The sequence below is a fragment of the Cuculus canorus genome, chromosome Z (assembly GCF_017976375.1).
Source record: "Cuculus canorus isolate bCucCan1 chromosome Z, bCucCan1.pri, whole genome shotgun sequence".
Lineage (NCBI taxonomy): Eukaryota > Metazoa > Chordata > Aves > Cuculiformes > Cuculidae > Cuculus > Cuculus canorus.
This window is the reverse complement of record NC_071441.1, coordinates 19,294,837-19,304,381: the sequence shown is the minus strand read 5'-3', so window position 1 is coordinate 19,304,381 and position 9,545 is coordinate 19,294,837.

Genomic DNA, 9,545 nt, shown 5'->3' with positions numbered 1-9,545 from the left:
TAAAGACATTGAACAGAGCTGGACCCAGTACTGAGCCCTGAGGGACTCCACTTGTGACTGGCCTCCAGCTGGAGTTAACTCCATTGACCACCACTCTCTGGGCCCGGCCATCCAACCAGTTTTCGACCCAGGAGAGTGTGCGCCTGTCCAGGCCAGAGGCTGACAGTTTCTGAAGCAGAATGCTGTGAGAAACTGTGTCAAAGGCTTTACTGAAGTCCAAGAAGACTCCATCCACAGCCTTTCCCCCATCCAGTAGTTGAGTGATTTTGTCATAGAAGGTGATCAGGTTAGTTTGGCAAGATCTGCCTTTTGTAAACCCATGTTGACTGGGCCTGATCACCCGGTTCTCTTGCGTGTGCTTCATGATAGCACTCAACATTACCTGTTCCATGACTTTCCCTGGCACTGAGGTGAGACTGACAGGCCTATAAAAACCAGTTTCGACTGTTTAAAAATATACTTTCTGTAAAATAACTATTTTAAACAGCATTAAGGAATTGTAAATAACACACACTTAGTTAAAAGGAAACAACTGGTAATTTAATTAATGCTGGCAAAACAAATAGTGCTGCTATGAGGTACAAACTTTCAGCCCAGATACAGTATACACTGCATTTCATGTTTCCTGTTAACTCACACCAGACAGAAAATGGTGCTTTCTCTTTTCTCATGGCAATTTTACTCCTTGGCCTCCTTGCTTCTTGTTTTCTTCTTTCTATTCACTTTTTTTCATAGTACTGGCTAGAAGAATATAGTTTCTTGCCAACACAAGGCGCTTGTGTATGTTGGGGAAGGAAAGATCAACAAATAGGCTTTCTGTATTGGCTTTCAGCATAAGAGAGGAAGTAATTCAAAATGTGTCCTTCTTGCATCTGTTTGTAAAGGCCTGGAGGTAGTGAAGAAGTCTGACTTTAGAATACCATAACAGGTTTTTAAAAACTGGTCATTTAAGTACATGTAATCATTTTCCCTAGTGGAACTGATACATAAAATACTCAAACTAAAGTGACTGTTCTGTTAAAGAATATATTTTATTGGTTAATTTTCACCATTAGAAATATATCAGTATGTTACAGGGTTCATATCTGCTATATGAGCAACTTCTTTATAGAGATTAAAGTGCAAGGTAAGAATGTAAAATAATCCTTCTTAGAAATTCTCTTAGCATCTAAAGAAAAAAATGGACATATCTTTCCATCTGTGGATTCATTTCTCATACTAAATTCCCATGCAGTTGTTAATAATAAGATGAAATAGTAGATCCTTTCCTGGACATTGATTATGGGGCAAAATGAAGCTATATTTCATTAATCTTTTTACTGAATTTTAGTAGTTACAGGAGAATACAAAGCACTCTTGTAGTGAGAAAGGGACACTTTGTTTCTGAGATTAACTCTTGAGCCCACAAAATCTTATTTCACTTGTCCACCTCTTTTCAAAGTAAATTGGTTACAAAGTATGAGTGAAAATTACTTTCAGGTTTTACATCTGTCTCTGACCTTCTGCCAAATGCAAGGTTTAGCACTATATTTTCATGTTTTAAGGAAATTCTTCTCTTGTTGTTATGTTAAAGATTCATTCAAACGGAGGAGGATTGAAATAGTCTTGGCTGTGCAGCTAAACCAGGAAGTGTTGAAGAAACAGAACAGTTACTAGGAGAGCTGAGAAACCTTAATTCACAGTAACCCTAAAGCTTTTCTAGAATCTGCCTCCACCTACACTCACAAGTTCCAAACAAAAAACCTTAGACCCATTGTCTTCTTAATGCTAAGTCCTCAGCTCTGTGACTCAAATCTGATTAATATGGCCCAGAAACTAATATGATTCTTTTGGGCACTTGTGCTGTAGCAGTACGCATCACCAAAAATGTGTTTGGTGATTTGGCAGCGTGAAAAACATTCGTGTTCTCAAGGAATCTGAAGCATAATGTTCAAACTCAAGGAAACTGATGGTGGTAGTACCACTGGAATGCAGAGAACTCAAGGACAGCTATTCCATTAGGGACAATGGAGATCATTGCCACCACATCTTTACCACAAATCACTGTGGTAATATCTTTACTTCTTTTGAGCTGAACACAGCAACAAGGTGGGCATCACAGCCACAGAAAAGGATGGTGCAGCAGCCCACAGGGAGGAGGCAACTGGCTAAAAGGCATCACAAGTGCCACTGTTACATCTCAGGTTATAGCTCATATTGCAATCTCTCTGTCTTCTATCCCAAAAATGCCTTCATCAGAATGCCTCCTACCCTCACTGACAGCTAAGTAATGCACAGAATAGATCTGTGTAATAAAATTATTTTAATATTAACCAGTTATAAATTAGCATCTCGTACAGCAAATAATCTCTTTATTTGTCAAATGCATATATCACTGTGATAAGATGTGTAACTCTGTTTAACAATGGAATTACACAAATATGTCTGTGGATACTCTTACCAGCAACTTGTGAGGTAAACAGTAGCTGTTCTCTTTGTTAGCACTAATGCTAAAGAATTGTCCACAAACTATCTCCATGAGAGGAGTGGGAAAATGATTGTCAACACTCTACTTCCTCCTTACAGTTGTTAAAAGAGTAAATGGGCTCATTGTATTTATTTAGTGGTGGAGAGTCTTTAGCTGGAACTGGGACCTCACTGAAATATTGGTTAAATACAGTTTATTTGGATTTACATTTAAACTAACACACAGTAAGAAAATGTAACAAAACGCAGCCAGAGTAGGATAATGGACAGCAAAGGATAAGAGTGTTAGTATCTTTCTGTGCCTGACCTACTCACTTCTGTAGAATGTCATGCTTTTTGTGTATTTCAGTGCCCTTTGTGTTTTAAGGGAGGAAAAGTCCTTCCGGGCTAAACGACTAGAAATTAATGTCTGCTGTGCCTTTAATTTCAGAATCAGACTTTATGACTCAGCTGATCTCTTCAATTTCCATAGTTGTTCCATATTTCTACAAATAGTTCCTGATCTTCAGCAATCCATGGTAAATTCTGTGCCCTATGAAATTAAACTTCAAGTCATATTAATAGGTTTAGAATATTACAGGATGGAAGCTGAAACTTTATGACAAATATATTGAGGTTAATCTTGGGTTGTAAATAAAAAGATTAGTTCACTGTCATGAATTAAAGTAGTGCTTTTGGAATTTGAACAGATGACTGAAAGACGGAAGAGAATTTTGGTATATCATCTATTTGCCCATAAAAACACTGGACCCTGTCTGGCCATGAAGACTACAGGACAGAAGCCCAAGATATATTTGCTTCAATGTGAAGATAAATATACTGGTACTTAGATTTGCAGATGGCTTCCAGTGAGGATAAGGTGTGTCTGTATGTCTAAATTTTCAGTTCAAAGCTATCAGAGCCTTAAAAGTGTTCTAAGCAATCAAGAGGAAAGCTTTATAAAGCTAGCTTATTTTCCATATCTTTGTCACCTACTAAAAAGTACACCGTAACACACTTCAAACAAATAAATACATGTGGATTAAATTTGATGGCTAAAATTAGAGCAAAAATATTATGGAAACAGAAACGTGTAATAAAACGAAGCACATTAAATATGCTTTGACTGAGTCGACTAATTGTTTTATAATAAAATATTTTTTATGTATCTGTAGCAAAGATTGTGGCAGGGCATGCAAAACATCAGCAGGCTCTGTAACCTTCTTACTCTGTACCCCTTTCCTACTTAAGGTCAGCTCACTGGACCTTGCAGAAAGGCTGAACTTCGCTGCTCACTGGCAGGTTATCTGCCATTTCTTTCCTCCAAATGTCTGATATTATTGCCTCCAAATTAAATCTCTACTTTTTAATAAAAATAAATGCAAATTACTGGAATTTCTTTTGTAGGTCTCACAGTCAAGTTAATCTAAACAAATGGATCAAAAATTTTTTGCGTGTAAGAACTCAATACAAATCAACAATATAGATTTGTAATAAATTATTCTCTGTCCCTCTACAAAAAAAAAAAAGGAAAGAAAAAAAAAAAAAGAGCTGCATTTGGGGAGAGAGATCAGATGTACTTCAACAGTGTTTGCCAAAACAGCTTAGTATTAAAACACAGCTACTAATTTGACAGCAAATTTGAGTTGTGCACTAAAAGCAAGATTTATGAAACTTGTGTTAAACTTGCCAATTCTCTGATGTCTGCATTTACATGTATACGTTAATTTCTGCATTACAGAATCCCTTAGGTTGGAAAAGATCATTGAGTCTAACTGTAAACTTAAGCCAAGACCACCACTAAACCATGTCCCTGGGCACATCTGCCTGTCTTCTAAACACCTCCAGGGATGCTGACTCAATCAGTTCCCTGGGCAGCCTGTTCTGGTAAAAACAAACAATTCTTCTGGTTTTGAGCAATTCTTGACAATTAGAATCGTCTGTGAAACATCGTTAACACCATGGTGCCAAATCTGTGTCCACAGTTAGAAGTTATTGAATTAATTGAGATGATATCATAGAAATGTACCTGAACACTGTAAACTATCTCATTTGTTAAAAGTAATTTCCAAAAATATTCAGGTTGAAGTCCTTCTGGCTTCTTGTCAGTAACTTGTTATGTTTCATCAGAATAAAAAACCCCAAACATATGAAATTACTTTCATTTCAGTTTTGAAAGAAAACAATTTGATACTAAGAGGTCAGAATCAATCCTGATTGATACATTCACGAGATGCTTTGCTTTGCTTTGATATTCATACTGTACAGTGTCCATCCTCTGACAGTTATGGAAAATTTTAGAATGTTATTATTTAGCTGTAAGAATGTGTGGATACCAAACATACCACAAAGCGGCAATTCAGCCCTAGAACAATATGAGAGAAATGTGTAAGACTGGGAATCATGAGGAAGAATTCTGGCCTTGCCATTTGCTATTGCCTGGTCTTGGCTAAGTAATTTTTCTGTCTCTATTTTCATCTATTTAAAATGTACACTGAAGAATTTGTATTTGCCTTTATTGCACATTAATATTTAAGAAAATTTTTGCTCATAAAGTACTATGAGATTGCGAAGTAACTGTATCAATGCAGCTTATGTTACTGTTCACAATACCACAACTTCAAACATTTTACTTAATTACAGTTTTAAGATGTGAAATATGTGGAAAAACATAGTGGATTTCTACCCAATCACTAGATTTGGAGTGTGATGTGTATTCAGTAATACCTTGGGAAGGTATATGAATACAATAAGAGTAAGGGAGTTAAATTTATAGTTTCATTAAGGATGGTACAGAAAGAATTTTCCATCTACCTCTGAAAAAAGGTTTGTAATGCAATACTGAAAAAAATGGATGCAGAATTAAGATATTTTAGAACTCTTACGGTAGTATAATCTACCAGCAAAGAGATTACTTACAGTTTGTATTCGAGGATTTAGCTCCATGTTATTCTGAACAGAATATTTTATACAAACAAATGTTTTATTCTTACCCAAAGAATTTTTACCCCATCTCCATACTCCTGATGGTCCTCTGAGAAGCAGTTTTTCCTGGCATAAATTCCTCTTACAGAATAGAATCACCAGCAGTTATCACAAAGTATTTGAGTTTGGAAGGAGCCTCTAGAAATCAGTTGGCCAGTTCTGCTGCTCAAAGCAGGCTGAACTTGGACACGATACTCATCCCTTGTGTTACACGTGATCACTTTTAGTATAATTCATGGCTGATCTTGATATCCACAAGATCATCAGGGACAAATCTTAAAGTTCTTGTTTTCATCTGCTGTAAGAACTGTTTCTTGTGCTACATCCAGCATACACTTTGTAAGCTTCAGATCCAAAAAACATTGAGCAATTATTCCTGTCAATTATCAGATTCATTTAAATGATAGATTACGGAGAAGGATTAATACTACCCAGATGTTGAAATGTCTCTAGATATTTTATCAGGCGTTTTTTAAAAACATAGCCAGATGTCATGGTCTCAATAATGCAGTATTGGAAAGAAAAGGTATAGCAAAAGCACCTCACTGTGACATGGTGAAACACTGATTTCTCTGCTCATGAATTAAATCCATAAAACATTTTTAAGGCTTATCTTAAGAGTGAAGCTTAATCATCAGCAAGGATTGCCTAACTTTGTAAGTTCAGAATATATTTGTTTATAAAGTTAGCATTAAAGAAAATGTTAAAATAATTTGAGACAGAAAATGTGGATTTATCAGTAATGGAAGCAGCAAAGGTCAAAATGTACAGCTCTTCTAAAACTGTACTTTTAATTCTATATCCCCTGTTTGTAAGTAACTGTTTTATATATATAAGCTTAGGCTGAAAACAAAACAAATTTATAACTAATTACGAATTAACTAATTTCTGTCTTTCTAAATTATGAAAAAAATGAAGTTGAAAAAAGGATTGAGAGATCCTGCAAATTCTGTAGTAAAGCTGCAGTGAATAATGAAGAACATATGACTTTCTAAATAGCCAGACAGTAAGTACTCCATGCATGTGGGTAGCTGTATTTAATTCTATTTTTTTTCTGCATTTCTTTACATACAGGAAAAAAAAAAAAGTAATTCAATATGCCACTTTGACAGCTAACTTGATGTCTAATGGGGAGCTAAAACTTCAAACAATGGGCAATAAACTTGTTGTGTATGAGCACATACCCGTTACGCCCCAGGTCACAATTTCAATTATTCTGTCTTATTTGCAGCTCCTTGTATAAACGTACAATAAGCAGGGGCCAGAGGTAAACATAGGGGTAAAAGAATTTGTTTAACCTTTTTCTTTATCCCATTAAGGTTATTCCATAACCTTATTCTTTATTTATGCTTTTTAGCTAATTTTTTTTTCTTGTGTATCTTTCTGCTCTCCATACTCTGTCTTTCTGTTCTTATCTGTTCACTTTCTATTTTCCTTTCCAATTTCAATCCCTTTTCTCAGGTACTTCTCTTATCCAGTCTCTGTAAAACACCTTAGAGTGTTTTACAACTTTACCAACTAACTGGCAGCAAAAATACATTAAACAATATTTTAATTTTTCTCAGCAGTGTCTGCTAATTTCTTCAGTTACTTGCATTGACAACAGTTGGACTTGAAAATGGCTACACCAACAAATCGACCAGAGTATCTATCTGGAAATCTAGTTGCTTTATCATTTTAAGTATTTTTATGAGAAAGCAGGGTGAGTGTAGTTTTTGCCGATATAGTGCCAATTAGGACAGACTTAATGTTGCAGAAAGAGCCATGCCTGTCAGCCCCAGCTTCAAACTCTAGGAAAGAAAGATCTATTTATTATAGATACTAATTACTCCGGTAGTATTTTGCATAACTTATGGAATTTAGGTAACACTTTTAGCTCGGTGTTTTAGATCTTTTCATTTTAAATGTTATTAAAATATCTAACAAATATTCTGACTTCATTACTTCTAATAGCTGTGGGACTGGGGAGGGGATCTTCACAGAACTCAGGAGACTACAATACAATGAGATGTGCCGACTGTATTTCCTCGTATGATTGAAATACTGAGAAGACTACTATCGCAAGAAAAACTGTTGCAGAAACAATCTAAAAATATGACAGTAGCTTTTACATTCACTTGAAAATCATATTAAATTACTTTTTCTTTTCCTTATACAATTTTCTGCTTTGAAATCGTCTGTGTGTTTTGGTTTGAGTTTTCTGGAGATAAAGAGGAAATTTTTCACTTGTTCTGACATTTTTCTGACACTGAATGTATTTTCCCTTGGACTCAAGCCTGCCTGTAGTCATGAAAACATTGTGTCTCAGGATGAAATGAATAGTATTTATTTTGTTTTCTCTTATGTGGTTCATCTGTATGTTTGTGTAGGTTGTATTGAATATTTCTGCTGTTTGGTTTAAAAGTTACATAAGTCTGAAGGCACTGAAGCTGCCTTTGAGTCATAGAATCACAATATAATTTACATTAGAAGGAAATCTTGAGATCGTTTTGTCAAGCCACTTGCTCAAAAGCTTGCCTTCAGCATGAGATGACCTTGCACAGGACTTCGTCCCCTTGAATTTTGAAAACCTCCGAAAATGGAAACTTTATAATCAGAAAACCTGTTCCAATTCCTACATATCCTTATTAATTTTCTTTCCTTCGGACGCAGTCAAAATTTCCCTTGCTATGACTTGTGACTACTGCTTATTGTCCTTTTGCTGTGCATCTTCAAGGAAAGTTCAGTTCCATCTTCTCTACGATTCCCATTCAGCTTGGTGGAGAGTCACTTTTCTTATCTCTAGGCTCAACAAGTCCAGCTGTCCTAGCCTCTCCTATTCCAGTGTTCCATCCACTTAACAATCCTTGTGCCTTTGCTCAGCCTTGCTCCAGTATGTGCTGGAAAGCCCCAAACTAAACACAATACTGCAAATACAGCTTCGCAAATGCCAAATAGAGGGGTAAGCTTTCTTTCCCTGACCTGCTTGGCTCCCCCTTTTAGTCACTCCACACATAGGAGCTTTAGGCTATATATCAGTCGGAAATAAATATCAGGGTTAGGAAAAAGAAAGATTTTTTTTTTTTTTTCAGCTCTGCTAAGAGGTGTTTTTTTTTAGCTTGCTGATGTGATAAAAGTTGGATAAAAGCTTACTACCGTGCAGCTGGAGTCCACCAGATGGTGCTAGAGGAGGAGAGCTCAATAGACTTTGTGTTAACGCGGGAGCTGTACACAGGCAGCTGGTGTTTGTCATTCTCTGTATTAATTAGCCCATGTCATTTGCCATAAGCAATGAAGGGAGGAGCTGTTGGAGAATCTGCCCCTCTGCAGTTAATCATATATATGGGGAATATGAGGAGCTGCATTTGAAACATGAATGTCAAAGGAATTTACCCTGCCTGTGATTACACAAATTATGGACAAAGAGACCCAAAACCAAGATGACATTTAAAACCATCTCTCCGGACAGAATGCTCCTTTGTCAAAATCGTGAAATACGTATTTATTATTATATTTACTGTAATAGCAACATCATTATATCATCCTAATTAAAAACAGTTCTTGAGTTCAGACTGTAAGTGACTGGGAGAGTGACCAGGAAAAGAAGTAAATGAGCCTTTGTCTATTGATGTGGTCTGTTACTGAAGATCCTTTATAGGAAGTGCGTGATTTGGATTACTCCCAGTTTCAGTACTGTTGCAATTGCAGTAATGGTAGATAGTTCTATTTTGTTGAAACTGTAAAAGCATCCTTTAGACTATTTCTAATTCTGATTTCTAGTTCTTTTGGCTACCTGTTGTACAGATGATATGTAAAACAATATACACATACTGGGCGCATATTTCAGGGCTAGCAAGGCTGGCTGCCAGTCTCTTGCTTTAACAAGGCTCCCACTTTGATTTAGTCATTATTTACCACTCTTCAGTGGTTTTTACTGTAAATGGTTTTTTTTTTTTTTAACTGTAAATGACCATTCCTTTATTCATGACTGAAAGAACTCCAGTTTCCTGAAAAATTAGCACATAGATCCTAAGAAGATATGGTCCACTCTTTTGCATGCATTAATTTGGTGTAGCTTTCGTCAGATTAACTAGCACAGGGATCATATCCTTTGTACTGTTTGGTGACTTACACAC